This window comes from Lacerta agilis, chromosome 16 (genome assembly GCF_009819535.1).
Source record: "Lacerta agilis isolate rLacAgi1 chromosome 16, rLacAgi1.pri, whole genome shotgun sequence".
Classification (NCBI taxonomy): domain Eukaryota; kingdom Metazoa; phylum Chordata; class Lepidosauria; order Squamata; family Lacertidae; genus Lacerta; species Lacerta agilis.
The window spans coordinates 36,184,979-36,201,546 of NC_046327.1; the positions used below are offsets into that span (position 1 = coordinate 36,184,979).

Below are 16,568 nucleotides of genomic sequence, written 5' to 3' on the forward strand. Positions count from 1 at the left end.
AAGAGACCCCGTCGCTCTTCCCTCGTGCGCAGAATTGCTGAACAATCTGTCACGTTCTTTTAGCTCCCTGTTCCCGCGAGATTTCGTGGCTGGAGCTGCGCGCGCCACTCAGCCACTTCCGCGGACTTCCGCGTGACGTCATTCTCGCATATCGTGATATTTCCCCTCAGCTGTCCCCATACGCTGAAGCTGGTAGGCAGATCTCGTGACCAGATCTGCGAGCTCTCGCGGGAGTTTCCGCGAGATGCCAGTCCCCTTCCCCAACTCCATATCCCTTTATGGCTCCACATCTCAACCATAACCGAAGACATGTATGTATCTTAGGAAATTCGTCATTAGAAGCAAAGGACGGCTACCCGCGTGATTTTATTCTCCAAACCTCGTGAGGTTTCCAATAAGCAAAAGTAGGAGGAGACATAGTCCGTCAGGAGAATTGCTCGAACTCTCGCGTGTCCGGTTTGTTCTCGCGTGGAATATTTTGCCTCAGTTCTTACGGCAAGTATCGCGATAAACGCTCTTGTTAACTAGCTCCTTTCCGACGTCATGGACCTGCGGCAGAATAGGAAAACAACTGTACTCTGTTTCCCGCCGTCTCATCCCTAGAAGTAACATCCTCCACCAGAGGGGGAACGTCACCGAAATCTCGCGTGATTTCAACTTCCTCTTTCGAGTTTCACGTCTCGCAGGAAGCTCCCTTCTCAGTCATTGTATCGCGAGATTGTACTTTCCGCCATAACTTGCTTCGCCCTCCTCCTGCTCCCGCAGTTCTCGTGGGCTCTTGTGTTTTCTCAGATATCGCGTCTCTTCCTTCCTCCCTCCCTACCCGGTGGCGAGTTCTCGCGCGACCTGGCTAGGGCTGAGGCTCAGGGGCTGCTGTTAAGATGGCGGCGGCGGGAGGCAACGGGGTACGGCATTGACACCCCCTCCATTTCTGTCCCGGAGCAGGTACCCGTGTTCTTGGGCGGGGAACGGGAGAGCGGCAGCTGCGGAGGAGGGGACCCGTTGGGGGAAAGGCCCGAGGCGGGAGACGCTCTAGCGTTACGGGAAGAGCGGTGTGCGCTGAGGCGGGACAATGGGGCCTGGCTTTTCCCCGTGGGTAAAGGGCGGCGGTGGTTGAAGTCAGGAGGGAGGCTGGGGGGGGGGGGCGGTTCTGCCTTGGCCTTTCCGTCAACTGGGACTTCGGTTCCAAGAAGGGAAGGAGTACATCTCTCTTCCTACTAGGAGGCACTTCTCAAATCTCAACACCCCCCCAACCCCCGCAGAAGCAGCTCTGTGAGCCCAAGAGAGTGGAGTGGGCCTTACCACCCTTCACGTCCTTCCTACTCGCCTCAAGTAGGGCTTCATCTCCTCCGCTCCTGGGTAGACATTTAATCTATAGTCGCATCTCGTGAGACAAGCCGGTATTTTCCGGTTTGAGACAGGGAGCTTCGTCGTTTATGCAAGAAAACAAGTCTGGTAAACATCCCGTTGAATTCATTAGGAAACATTGCAGAGGATGCTCATAATTGCAGCCTTGACCTGCAGCCTCCTTGGTTTCCTTTGGGTCTAATTTAATAACCTAAGGATAGATCCACACCATTGATTGAAAGCACATGACTTTTCCCAAAGAACTCTGGGTACAGTAGTTTCTCCCTCACAGAAATAGAATTCCCAGAACCATTAACGAAACCTTAGTTCCCAGGACTCTGGGGAAAGTCATGTGTTTTTAATGTACAATATGGTGTGGATCTGGCCTAACTGGCAGGTAATTTCTCTTGTTTCTTCTCTCCTCAAAGGTGTAGGGCTGCTTACACCTTTTGTCCTGGTACAGAGTGAGCTTTTGGCACCTATTCCATCTGTTCCTGTAAACTTCTTATGATAAAATCGCCCTTCCATTTTCTGGTGTAGGACAGTACTCAAAAATCTCTCTTTTGCCTGGGCTAGCTCATGTGGTATATTAGTTTATACTTGTAAGAAGTCTGGTAAAGATTGGGGTTCTTCCTTGCCTCTTTACCTGGTAGTTCCAAGCATCTTTGGAGTACCATTTATATGTGCTACATCAGTCTCCATTCCTATTTTCCTGAATAGGAAAATTATTGGGATATAAGAAAGATGTGTTCACACAGATGAGAAAAACTATTATCTGAGTCAGCACAAATGATCCAAATTGAATAGCACATTTTATTTGCATTAAGTAAGCCTTTTATTTTAACTGTATAGACTATGGTAGTTCTTATACCAGAGAGCCTAAAAATGCAAGCACAGATTTAACTCTTGCCCAGGCATTAGCTTATGTTGCTCCTAGCCTCTGAGGAGTATCAGTATAGTTCTAAGTTCTTTTTAAATATATTTTCCTATGATTCAGATGACTTAATCCATGACACTATGGTCCCATTATGGTTTCATAGGTGGAGTTTACTCATTTTTCAGTAGGAATAGATATTGCTGGCAAGCAGTTGGGCACCTTATGGCAGGATAAGAAAATCCATGTTCAGTTTCACAAATTGATTAATTTTAGTAGATATATTTGATATGGCCATATTTGTCTGTGAAAACTTGCTTCCTAAGGATGCACAAGCTGACCATTTAATCTGAAAAAAAGAAAAGAAAAGAAGCCTTTGGGGAAATAGTACACTATGTAGAGCAAAAGCTGGTCATTTTAAAATAATTTAAAACTGTTACTTTACCACAGTAGAAGTAAACACCCTGAAAGCTTGTTTCTGCTATTTAGGCCATCACTGTATGGAAAGATTGCTAGATGCACAAAATGACAAAGTAATGTGCTGAGTTTACAGCATTTCTTAGTTCTGCTTGGCCAGTTCACTTTGGTGTGATTAGGATGTCAAAATGTTCTTCCTGTCAGTGAACTGTGCACCTCCTTGCTTGTATTCTAAGTTGTTCTGCATTTAAGACAAATATCCTAGCCAAGGGGAGCTAGATTAGCAAAGTCCAAAGCTATCCAGAGCTACCAGCCTGAATGTCTTTTTAGAAAATACCTGCAATACTTTGAGCTCTGCCTGCTTGAAGCCCAGTACTAACTTGTGTGGTTTTGTTGCAGACCCTAAAATAGTCTGACATAAGTGGATTAGAGTGACTGTGAAACCAGAAGGTGTTACCCTTGGCTGACTAGGGTGAGGCAAAGGTGCCAGAACAGTGACTTGGATAGTAGACCAGGCCAAGTATGGATTGGCTGTGATTCCAGGTTAGTATTGAACTTTCTTTGTTTAATCCTGCTTCTCTTCAAATGGTAGCGATTCCCTGAAATTTCCTTTTTCCTAAAAGGTACCCTCTGATCTCAGAACAACTCTTGTTTAAGAAAGGCTTCAGCATCTAACCTTGGTTTGTATGGGGTTATGGCTGGTTGTTTATGTGAAGTGAATGTAATTCTTTAGTGGAGTGGTCACGCCCCTTCTTTTATCTTGTCCGAATGCAAATGGTAGCCTTATTTGCTGCATTAGAACTATTACTGTGTGCCAGTTATTCTTTCATTTAAATACTGTGGCAGAAACCCACAACCACATATGGTACAATTCTGCATCTGTTGTTGCTACTTAAGAGTGTAATCTGAGGCTGAAGAGGCAACTTGTCCCAAGCCATCAACAAATTGTTTGTTTGCATACCAAAATCCAAATTTGGGGATGGGAGTTGATATTGCTTTCTCTATTCTTTCTGTGTAGAGGGCTGCAAAACTAGGGCTTCAAAAAACTACTGATTTTTCAAAGCTTATTGAAAGGAGTGCTCAGTTGGTAGAGCATGAGACTCTTAATCTCAGATCCATGGGTTCAAGTCCTATGTTGGGCAAAATATTCCTGCATTGCAGTGGGTTGGACTAGACCCTTACGGTCTCTTTCAACTCTACAACTCTGTGATTCAACTAAGTAGGAGTGGTTAAACTTTTAAAGTTTGCTTTAGCTTCCTCTTGTTGCTTTATTTTTATGATCTTACTCATTACTTATGTCTACAAATATTTGACACTTTAGTGTAATTATTACAGCTTGACTTCCAAATCTCATATTTTCACTAACATTCTCATCAGTTTTAGATCTTAGTTCAATGTGGTTTTGTCAGAGGCCTGTGGAAACTTGCAAGCATTGTACAAAAGTGAGGACAATGTCTTATTTATCTCAACCTCCGTTGTTGGAATGTATATTGCTTCTATGTTGAGGTTCTGTTTAGCTGTTGTGGCAAATAATTTTCTTCCTTGACGCATCCTTTATTGATGTAATACAGAGATTACTTTCTCCCATTGCTGGATGATTTTCTAAATATTTCTATGTTGCAGTAATATGCATTTGTTACTGTGTAGCTGTGTGCATAGTTGATGATAAGCATTTGTACAAGGCTCTTGAGCGTTCAGAGCATTTCACATACTGATATCCTTGAAATAGGTAGATGTTTTTATCCCTTTATTGCTTGAGGCTGAGAATTCATAGCTTGCCTAAAGGTTCATTGGCAGAGGTGAGATTCTAAGCAGGGACTTAGGTCTGTCACTGAATGGCTGTACTTTGTTAATAAAATTTTTTTTTTGGTAAAGTGGATATTTGGTAGCATTTCTGTCCCCCACTGTGATTGTTGTATTGATTTTAAAGTAAGAAAGGCAAAATAGATTGGTTCTGCATGGCAGTTCACACAACTTGTGATCTCCAGTGGCATTTATAACATCTAATCTAACAGGTGCAAGGAAAGTTTAATTAAATGAGTACAAGTTAGGGTTATTGAGTGATGTATTTCATGCAGGAGAATATCCTAAAGTCCTTGGCTATCCCTAAGGAGTGTGAATAATAATAAATACATTAAGCCATAATTATCCTGCTGCATTGTGTGTGTATCTTCTGGAACATTTGATCCTTGTTTCTTTTTGTAGACAACGAACTAGGTTAGATATTTCATAATCACGCATGGTGTATTCTGCACTTGGGAATGTGAGTTTTTGTTTAATAGATTTCTTTGGGTCTTTGAAAGGCATTATGATTTGACACCTGGAGATCTAGTGTCCAACTTACCTTGGGCTATCTATCAAATCATTTAATTTTCTGTGTTTGTCAAATTCATCCTGAAACAATTCAACTGGATCTAGTGCCTCTAGACAGCACTTGGTGTTTACATATTACTCATTCATAAGCATGAGGGCAGACCAGTTTTTTTTCTTTCTGCAAGGTCCAGTAGTCCTGCTTTGATTCATCATATGTTGACAGACTGGATATATGACCTGAACGCTTTGTTTAAGGTTCTGGAAGGTAGATGTATGTCAGTTATCAGCTAGAAATAAGGTATTTGGAGATGTGTCCCAGGTGTTTTTGAGCATAATAAAATGTGCTATATTTATATATTATCCAGTGCTGTCTTGGGACTTAGGACTGATAATGTATTATAGCTATAAAAAGTTTCCTTTCCTGTATGTACACAGCATAAATTGCAGAACTAGTTGCTCCATTTGTTGATCAGATGGTTATCTCAAACGTAGAAATAAGTCCACAGATCTTTGCATCTTAAGATTTAACCATCCCGTCTCTAGCTGATACTTGCTTCTCAATGTAGTCCATTAGAGAAGGACCAAAGTATACATGTTGACCTTGCTGTTACCATGACTGAGGAAACTGACTTGAAGTTTTTTTTGTACCTGTATTAGTAATGGTTATTTTGTGCATGTTAGCTACTTTTATTCTGAGTTCTTGCATACTGTATAAATGGCTTCTTGGCTTAATAGCTACAATATCACTGTCAGAGCCGGTTTTGCCCTCTGTCTCAGAGACTCTTAATTTGATGTGTCATAATAGCAGAGTTGCTAAAACCTGATATACTTGTTGACCAGCTTAACACATCTGGCTGTTGGAGTGACTTGCAAACTTGCAAACAAATGTTCACAGTGAGGACATTAGCTCTGGCTTCTTTTTTGAAGTTCCCTCCTATTAAATCCCTCAGTTTCCATTGTTACTACATTATTCCAAGATTACCATTGGCCAAAATGCTCAAGATATGTGTGATTGTAGCAGGATAGAGGATGTGGTAAAGAGCATTAGCTTCTTAGTTTACTGCATGTAGAGAATGTCAAAAAGTGCCACTATGCTAAACTGTACAGCCATGTGAAACAGCTTAAAATATTTATTTCAGGCATCATTGTTTGCCCAGATCGGTGTGAATAGAGTGCAATTGTGAGGAAATAGACATTCTCTTAGATGGGCATGTCTATTTACTCTTTTTCTTTTTTGGTGATCACTCATAGCCGAGTAAGATTTCTATTATTGATACCTTTGTATACAGCACCCTGAAAAATGCTTTTGAAGGGCAATACATAAATTCCACATAGGGTTGCAACCATTGTCTCCTAAGAGAGACGTATGCCAACAACATGTATCCAGCATCACCTGTGCTCAAGCGGGACAGGCTTCCACTTGTGCAGTAGGACTTCCTCTTCCTCTCTTTGTCAGTCCTATAGATGGTTTTGCTGAATTGTATTGGATTTTAGAACTTCTGTCAAGGTTTTGTTAATATGCTGAAATACCGAAAATCATTGTATATTGTTAGTTATGGCTATGGTGGGATGTAAGATGGATTGTGGTGGCACTTTTCCATTCAAACTGTAGTGTAAACCTTTATTTCCTTAGCTGTGCCACTTACTGAATGTTTGGCCTTGGTTGAATTGTTCTGCCATGTATCAGCTCCATCTCCTGTCTTGTTTATACTACCGTACACAGTTCCAAAGTGAAGTGATTTGTTGACCTTCCCTCTAAAACGTAGTAGGGATGCAGAATTCTAAAACATATAAAGGCTTGATCAGGAGTGACAGATTTGTTTAATTGAAGAAACTAAGCTAGGAAGAAATCTCATTAAGAACCTAGTGAGGTGAACTTTTGGAGTACATGAAATCCAGAATACGGTCCTAAATTCACTAACAGAAAAAAAAGAATTGCAAGAGATGTTAATCTGAAAGTGATAATGAATGAATGAATGAATGAGTCTTTATTTGCATCGGCCTTAGCAATAAAACAACAATACAATATACAAAGAATAGATTTTAATCGAGTGGTAGAGACATGGAACCCTGTCTTTCTTTCACTTGATATTGGGCAGATTTGCTAACACTGGTAGTCATGGGTAGTTATACATTTTGAATCTGAAAGAAATCACTTCACACAACAGAGCATAGAAACTTCCTTTGTATCATCTGCAGAGGTTGAACCAGATAAGTGAATTATGCTCTTTAAAAAGAATTCTTACCTTTTCTCAAGAGACAAGTTTGCAGAGCAGTTCCACTTGTTATAAAACTTTGAATAAGAAAAGACCATGGACCATGTGTTTACTAAATACAGCACTTGTACTGCAGAGCAGCTATTTTCACCCACCCCCAATGTTTTGGGGAACCCTGTGCTTTCAGTTGGAGCTTATCAAGGATTAATGAGAAGATCACAATGTGCAGCCATAGTCTGGTGGTAAGTGTGTGTGCGTTCTAAGTCTTCTACTGTGCACTGAATTTCTATGATTGATGTTCAGGAGTTCCAATAAGGTTAGAACACTTTTGAAAACAGCAAGACTTCTTAATTCTTCGGATGAGGTTTTTTGAACTTCAGCAACTACAACTTGTACCACTGAGACTTGCTTGGTCTTTGAGTAAAATTTAATAAGCCAACCAAAAGCTTTTGACTGTTAGAAAAATCTATAACTTGAATCAGAAATGTCAATTGATTTGAAGAAATGTCTGTTTCAGCAGTCTTTTTGAAGGAACACATTGCATAAAGAGGAATTAACATGGAAGCTTATATCTTTGAAACTGCATCAAGTTTTCACTCCCACACAGCAGTCCAGTTGAGGGACATGCACTGTTTGATGTTAGCCTTCATTCTGATACTCTAATCCAGAGGTTTTCAACCTTTTTGAGTCCATGACTCTTGACCAACTGAATTCTTTCTGTGGCACCTCTGAGGCTCAGGAGCCCAGTTACATCACCCCTTGCCTGCAGAGCTGGCAACCCCTCACCCCTTTTTGAACACCCTCCCTTGTGGAGTGTTCCCTCAGCCTGCTCTCTTCTCCCTTCTCCTTGGGAGTCCTTTTGGGCAGCCGCTGCTGCTGTCCCTGGTCTCTGAGCTGCCCGCCCCCCCCCCGCCCAAAAGAGAGGTGCCTCCTCACACTGCCTCACGGGCCTGGGAAGAGGATGCCCCCAGCCTTAGTGGCCCAACAGAGACTGGCCAGAGTTGAATGTGAGGCCAGCACCTTACCTTGGGAGGCAGCAGCAAGCGCTGCCAGGCCTGCATGGCGGAAAGGCACTCAGCACCAGGCACTCAGCTTCCTGGCAGGCCTTGCACACAGCAAGCACAAGAAAGGCCAGCACACTGCCTGCCTCCCTGCCCAGCCTCCCACTTGTCTGTCCATTCCCAACAGCAAGGGCTGGTGGACTGGCTAGCCGGGCTCCCTAGTCTGCTTGCTTCCTTACTCCAAGGCCACCTCAGCTCCTGGCAACCAGCACCCTTTGGCCAGCCCCAGAGCCACCATTCACCTGGGGAGCTTATAGCCAGGACCGCTGCAACAAACAGCTGTGCAAGCCTTTGGGAGGCAGATACGTGAGGGCATCAGAGGAGAGGGAGGGAAGGAGGCCAGTGTTGCCTGTGGCACCCTTGACCATCATTCAAGGCACCCAAGGTGCCATGGCATACTGGTTGAAAACCACTGTTCTAATCTAACAATCCAACGCTTTCTGTGCTGGTTTGTTTTAAATGTCACTTACTGGGTTTTGGTTATCACCTGCAAGGTGATGGTGTTGAACCTTTACAGATCAGGTAGTTCCTGAAGCCATTTCAAGAAGAGTTAACAGTGCCTGGCTTCTGCTTATGTGGGGTTGCAGCACAGGATGTGTAAACTTAGCGTCTCCTTTGTAGCATGGTCCTGTCAGACCTCTATGTATGCTGTTGTTGCTTCAGTAGCTGAGGGCACAATGAGTCACAACAGACAAGATGCTTTTGGTGATGTGTTATGTTTCATAAATTAAACTTAAACTCTTAGGTTGTTGCAATGACTAAGCATGTGTATTACAGGTCTCATAGGAGTCTAAGAGGAAATCTGGCAAGACATGCTAATCTTTTGGGATTTTCAGAGTGTTTGCTGTAGTTGGCCTCTAGGGTTTCTCATCATTCTTATCCGAGTAATTTTGACCCTTCAAAGGCAAGTACATGGATCTAATTCTGTCTTCATCTAGACTGTGTTTTTTTTGAAGGCTGAAGATTTGAGGCAACAGCGAACAGAGAACTTGTGGTACTTTCTTTTTGGAACCGTATTGCTGCAAGCTGCAGGGCATCCATATCAGAATGATTCCATGGTCGCTCTATAATTACATATTTATACTTAGACCCCACCCTTCACCAAATGGTCCCAGGGTAGTAAGTACAATTGCAGTATAATAATAAAAGAAAACCACAGATTCAGCCACTATCAGAATAACAAGACAGCAGCATAGAACAGCACTGTGCAGCGGTATAAAAGGAAGGAATGCATCCACAATCAAAAACCTGGGTAAAGAGGTACATCTTTGCTCAGATCTTGCACATGGAAAGATAATGCATTGGGAAGAGAGAATGTCTTAGCCTAATGTTTCGTCTACAGTGAACTTTTGATATGGGAGAGCATTCAAAATCTCAAGCTTACATTCCCAGCTAGAATGTACCTCTCGCTTTTTCTTCTCCTTAGGCGGCCTTCATATAAACTCTGTAACAGGTTACAAGCTCATGGATGGATTATATATTTTATCCAGGAAATATAGTGGCTGCTTCAGTGTTCAGATAAGTCCTTTTTTTTAAACCACGAATCCTGTGGAAATGATAGCGTTGTTTCTGTTTTGTAAACTGTGGTTTGCTTGCAGAGAGTCCCTTGTTCAATCATCACCCAGGACAGCCTCTTAGACTTGAGAATCACCTACCTTACCAAGATGTCTGAACATTGTTAACAAGTTAAAATCCCTAAAATGGCAGTGGGGCAGGGAGAGAAGAAAAATGTTAATTGTGTGCTTCACAATAGAAGTAATTAACATTGCTACCTAAAGTTGAGGATCTAAAATTCCCTAAGTGTATCACTAACTGGAGCTCCAGCCACACAGCACAGAGTGAATCCACATGCCTCTGCTGCCTCCACTAGCTCCAGAGCTAGAGAAGGACAACAGAGGAGCTTCTGTTGGGTCCTGATCTTGTGCTAATGTTTACAGATGGATAAAGTTGAGGGCAAGATCCTGTCCTTTAAGGGAAAGTGCATGTCCTGGTGAATACAGTTTTTTAGCTGACTATCATTGCTGTCCAAAATTTGTTGACCATTATTTATCTCAATATTTATCGCAAATTCTTCATCAGTGCTATGCATTCCAATTTATTTCCTTTTAGCAGACAGGTTCATTTCCTCTCAGTTGCAGTGGACACTGGTTTCTCAAACTTGAACACTCCTTTAAACTAGGGTTTCTGTAGATAGAAAGTCTGGCATGGATAGAGGACAGTAAAATGTTCTTCAGTTATGACTTCCACAAAGAGCATGCCATATCTGACATGTGTAGCCTGCTTTTTCAAATTGTTACTTTTTAGGGCAGAAGGGAAAATGTTGCGCATGATTTATTCCTGTTAGTTTGAAAAAGCTAGTGAAAAGCGCTGTAGCTAGCAGATGTTGGTGTTTTCATCTGTGCTGAATTTCTCTTGTATCATGAAGAGAGATTGGGAGCCAACAGAAACCTTCATTAAGTTATATTGATGTGTGACAAAGTGCATTGGGTTATGGCTATGTTTTGTGTCTGGTCAGTATGCTTCAAGCATGAATGATATGTCTGGTCATGTAGATTTCTTAGCTGGGAATGCAGATGGAATGGAGAGGAGAGAAACAGGCAGTAGGCTGTTTCTAATGGCTGCTCTTGAAGTAGCAGAGTTCCCAATAATTCTATTTGCAAGATGATTTGTGGAAACAGCTTTTGTGTTTTTGTTGCTCTTTAGTGTTGAGCACACTTGATTAGAAATGTAGAAAGATTCTGGAACCTCTGTTTCTGCAAGAGTATGAAGTTCAATATTAGATGGATTGAGTGATACCCTTGATTCCCCAGAGAGGGTGCCATGTTTTTACTGCAAGAGACTAACAGTTTTGTGGCACCTTAAAGGCTAACAAATTTATGAAAGTTTACACTTCCATAGACACATGAAGAGTAACTTTTCTTCTGTATCCAGTGAATTGGATTGTAGTTTGCAAAGCTTATGCCGTAAGTTTGTTAACATTTAAAGTACTGTACCACAATATTTTGTTTCCCCTTCATTCTGGTATTCCTTCATTGCAGGGAGTTGGACTAGATGACTCACATGGTCTCTTACAACTCTGTGATTCTATGATTCTAAGACTAACCACTGAAATGACTTCATGAGTTCCATCTATTCAGTTTGGAGTATGTTTGGGTGTTTATGCAGCCCCATTCTTCCTACTTCAGACTGTAGCAAATTGTTTTGGTGCCAAGAATTGTTAGCATGCTGGCCCTATGTAGGCATAATTTCTAATTACTGTACTTCTGAATACACATGCCATGGTTAAGTTAAAACATGGGGTTGTATTCTTGTTAATCCTACTTAGAGTAGACTTACTGAAATCAAAAAGTGTGTCCAACTAAAGCAGTATGGTGTAATGATTAGAGTTTCAGACATCACCACTTGGCCATGAAACTCACTGGTTGACCTTTGGCAAGAAACTGCGTCTCAGTCTATGGGAGGACAGTCTATGTAGTAGCAGTGAAATAGCAGGTAGAACATAATAACAAAGTCCTGTTGTTAAAAGTAAGCCCTGTCACCTGTTATGCTCAATATAGTTTCCTTCCTTTGTGAGAAGAGCACTTGCCTTTTGTTTTGGAGTTTGCAGTGGCTCACTAATTAATGCAAGATTCAGGTAGGTAGCCGCGTTGGTCTGACTCAAGTCGAAATAAAAAAATAAAAAATTGTCCAGTAGCACCTTAGAGACCAACTAAGTTTGTTCTGGGTATAAACTTTTGTGTGCATGCACACAAAAGCTTATAACTAGAACAAACTTAGTTGGTCTGTAAGGTGCTACTGGACAATTTTTTAATTTTTAATTAATGCAAGTAACTATAACTGGACATACCTTTTCTCCATGCCTTCTTGATGTTCTAACTGTATAAACCTATCTGTGTTTGAACAGCAGTTCTGTTTGGAATAGGGAATATTGTTGAAGTGCACATCTATTGAAAGTGCTGTATGTTTGAGAGTACGTATTATAAACTGATCCTCACAACAGTTTTAGATATCTAGATATTGACTCTTGAAGGTGCTGTGTTCTGGACAATATCAGAACACAGCTGAAAGCTTTTTTGTTGGGACCAGTGAAGGGATCACATGATGCAGCATTTTTTCATTTACCATTTTTGGTCCATTTCAAACCTGCCAATCACAGATGGAATCTAAAGTTCTCCTTGAATGCGCCTACCACCATGCTGAGACAGGTGATGACTGGCTAGAGGACCATCGATTGTGGTACCATTATTTTTTATTTATGATCCACCTTTTTTCTTGACAGGGATTCAAGGCTGTTTACAGATAAAATAAAAGCAGCTTAAAATATGGGAGGGACTCATTAAAAAAGAAGTAAAGCATTAATATAAATAAATAATATTAGAATATTACAATAAAAATGTGTTGTTTTTTAAAAAGTATTTCTCTCCCTAAGGAAGCTTGCCTGATGTGTATACTGTCTTTTTGTCACCAGGCTTTTAATTTTTAATCTGTGATGAGACTTTGTAGCCAGTTCTGCTTTGTGAATGTAAGTTGCCTTGAGTATTTGTATTGAAGGGTGGTATGCATATTTAATAAATATTGACTCCCCAGTAAGTATGAAATCACCAGTGAGGATTTACATAATGAGTTAATGTCACCAAACCTAAAATCTTCCAGGATTTAATTATTCTTTTTGAGAGATGTTACCAGAATATGTGCGTTAAAGAAATAAATCTGCTTAGCGTTTTATGCATACTGTAAGTCTTCTCCATCAGAAGCTTAGCTGGCAACTTTTAATGAATATGCAATTATTCACCCTTATATCTTCACTTCCTATTCCTTTTATCAGTTTTCTTTCCCCTCATCCCTCTCGACAACACTCTTTCTTAAGACTGGGGTAGCTCAGTTGGGAGAGCATGAGACTTAATCCCAGGGTCATGGGTTTGAGCCCTATGTTGGGTGAAATATTCCTGCATTGCAGGGGATTGAACTAGAAGACCCTCATGGTCCCTTCCAACTCTACAATTCTATAATTCTGCTCTCCTTGGCCTGCTGCAGCCTTATGGATTAGCCCTGTGTCTGTCATGATGAAGCAAAACCAGAGAGATATAGAATTGGGAATCTTTGTTTCTCCAATAGCATTTTATTTCATTTTCATGTGTCTGAATAGCTTTCCCCTCATCTTAAAGCAAGGCTATTGCTTGCCCTCCTTGAAGAACATGGATTTCGGACATCAGGTACATGCACACAATCAAGCTCTATGATTTAGTAAATGCAGCTAACTCATGTACTTATTTCAGCCAAATAAATGGAGCTTTGCAGAATCACTCACTGTTGTAATGGGCAGGAGTTCTACTGTATTTCAGCTAGTAGATTTAAAATAGTAACTAATTTGATCTTGGGAGTGTTAAGTCTTTCAGCGTTTTTAGTTGAGGGTGGGGAAGTGAAATCTTTTAAGTAGTGCTTGAAAATTGTTTATTTTCTAACCATCACTTGGTTTTTGTGGCCTTTCTTTCTTTATTTCTTTCACACATTCATTGTTGAGGGGAGTAGCTGCCATATTCTGATCAGATGGCTTCAGAGCCAAGTGTCAATCTTAACTAGGTTGCATTCTGGGATTTGCAGTTCACTCTGCCTGCTAGGGCAGTGCCAAAGAATGCTCCAACTACCGCACAATTGCACTCATTTCACACGCTAGCAAGGTTATGCTTAAAATTCTACAAGGCAGGCTTAAGCAGTATGTGGACCGAGAACTCCCAGAAGTGCAAGCTGGATTTCGAAGGGGCAGAGGAACCAGAGACCAAATTGCAAACATGCGCTGGATTATGGAGAAAGCCAGAGAGTTCCAGAAAAACATCTACTTCTGCTTCATTGATTATGCAAAAGCATTTGACTGTGTCGACCACAGCAAACTATGGCAAGTTCTTAAAGAAATGGGAGTGCCGGATCACCTCATTTGCCTCCTGAGAAATCTCTATGTGGGACAAGAAGCTACAGTTAGAACTGGATATGGAACAACTGATTGGTTCAAAATTGGGAAAGGAGTACGACAAGGCTGTATATTGTCTCCCTGCTTATTTAACTTATATGCAGAATACATCATGCGAAAGGCTGGACTGGATGAATCCCCAACCGGAATTAAGATTGCCGGAAAAAATATCAACAACCTCAGATATGCTGATGATACTACCTTGATGGCAGAAAGTGAGGAAGAATTGAAGAACCTTTTAATGAGGGTGAAAGAAGAGAGCGCAAAATATGGTCTGAAGCTCAACATCAAAAAAACTAAGATCATGGCCACTGGTCCCATCACCTCCTGGCAAATAGAAGGGGAAGAAATGGAGGCAGTGAGAGATTTCACTTTCTTGGGTTCCATGATCACTGCAGATGGTGACAGCAGTCACGAAATCAGAAGACGCCTGCTTCTTGGGAGAAAAGCAATGACAAACCTAGACAGCATCTTAAAAAGCAAAGACATCACCTTGCCGACAAAAGTCCGTATAGTTAAAGCTATGGTTTTCCCAGTAGTAATGTACGGAAGTGAGAGCTGGACCATAAAGAAGGCTGATCGCCGTAGAATTGATGCTTTTGAATTATGGTGCTGGAGGAGACTCTTGAGAGTCCCGTGGACTGCAAGAAGATCAAACCTATCCATTCTCAAAGAAATCAGCCCTGAGTACTCACTAGAAGGACAGATCCTGAAGTTGAGGCTCCAGTACTTTGGCCACCTCATGAGAAGAGAAGAATCCCTAGAAAAGACCCTGATGTTGGGAAAGATGGAGGGCACAAGGAGAAGGGGACGACAGAGGATGAGATGGTTGGACAGTGTTCTTGAAGCTACTAACATGAGTTTGGCCAAACTGCGAGAGGCAGTGAAGGATAGGCGTGCCTGGCGTACTCTGGTCCATGGGGTCACGAAGAGTCGGACACGACTGAACGACTGAACAACAACAACAACAACTGCCTGCTAGTGTCTGTACTAGTGTCTGTCTAAAGGCAGACATTTATCCAGAGAAAGCTGTGCTTAAATTTTGACCCAGATGTATTAAGATAAAAACAGAAAACTGGAATGAAGCGCTACTAGGTTAGCAGATGGAACAAATTGTGATTTATGGACAAATACAGTCACTATTAAATGCTGTGGTAACTAATTTTATAGCTGATCTTTCCACAAGTTTGACTTGGCATGTGAATAAAAAATGCTCATCATCTATCTGGCTCACCGAATTAAGCAGTTGACTGTGTGAAGGGTCAATACATTGTGGAGATTTGCTGAGTCTGTGCCAAGGAAGTATAGGAGCCAACGCCTAGGGGTCGTGGGGGCTTCGACCCTGACAATAAAATATTGTCTAGTGTGTAGTGTCTGTAGTTCTACAAAGAAGAGTTAATGCTGTGGCAGCAGGGACACTAAGATCACAGTCCTTTGCACACTTAATAGATAGGAAGGCTCATTGAACACAATGAATTTTCCTTCCAAGTAAGCATGCATAGTAACAGTGCAGTCTTTTGCATGCAAGTCACACTGTTCAATAGGAATTACTCTCCAGTAAGTGTGCAGAGTATTGCAGCTTACATTCCTTTTAGCCAAAGAGAAGTAAGCACTGAGGATTCCTTCTTGTTAAAGAACTGCAGTATATAATTTTACCACTTGATGGTGCCATACTGCTGACAGTTGTGCAAAGCATGGAAGGAACTGGGAATATGTAAATGCTTCTTAAGACTACATATGGTGTGATGACAAGGACTAGTGTAAACTTGTACTCAAGCACCACTACGCTTCTCACACCAAGACAGGCAGCGTACTTGCCTGTTTTCCTTCTGGCATTTCAAGCATCTGTCTCTTCTCATTCTGCTGGTTGCTAATATGAAACAAGTGTAGAGCTTTTCTGCCTGCTACTTTACTATTTCTGGAAATGGGGACAGGCTGCTGTCTCCCAGGTGAAAGGAGGCTCCTGTTGGTCTGGAGCTACTCAGAGCAACAAATAGGAAAGCTAGAAAGATAGCAGGAAGTGATATTTCCAAGGATTGGACAGATAGTTGCATCAAAAGATGGCTAAGAGAACAGGGCACTGGGCAAGATAATGAATGGGGCAAAGTGTTGAGCCCCCTGTGTAGCTATGGCCACACATTGAGCCCCTCCTATGAATCCTCCTATGGTCTGCCTTTCTCCCTTCTGCAGTGGCAGGTCAGCTGGCATCCTACATCAGCTGGGGCAATAACTGAATTAGGACTGGTATAGTCAAGGAAGTATGACAGTCTTTTTTGACCTTTTCGTGTTGTGTGTAATTTTGCCAACTTGTTTGAGAGGTAGACTAGTATGTGACTGCTGTCAGCTAAATGAAGATCCAGAAATCAGCCTATAAT

At 41.7% G+C, this 16,568-nt stretch overlaps 1 protein-coding gene across 13 annotated transcripts in view; it reads left to right on the forward strand.

The window, feature by feature from the left end:
• Nucleotides 1–289: 289 nt before the first annotated feature.
• The window catches only part of HUWE1 (HECT, UBA and WWE domain containing E3 ubiquitin protein ligase 1), a 95,418-nt gene continuing 79,139 nt past the window's right edge, over nucleotides 290–16,568 (forward strand). For 12 of the 13 annotated variants that reach the window (XM_033173647.1, XM_033173654.1, XM_033173657.1 and 9 more), the window contains exons 1-2: nucleotides 782–945; nucleotides 3,038–3,181. The gene's annotated coding sequence lies outside the window, so the exon portion shown is untranslated. Of the gene's footprint in view, nucleotides 312–781; nucleotides 946–3,037; nucleotides 3,182–16,568 lie in introns of those variants that run through there. The other variant, XM_033173649.1, reaches the window with a different exon arrangement.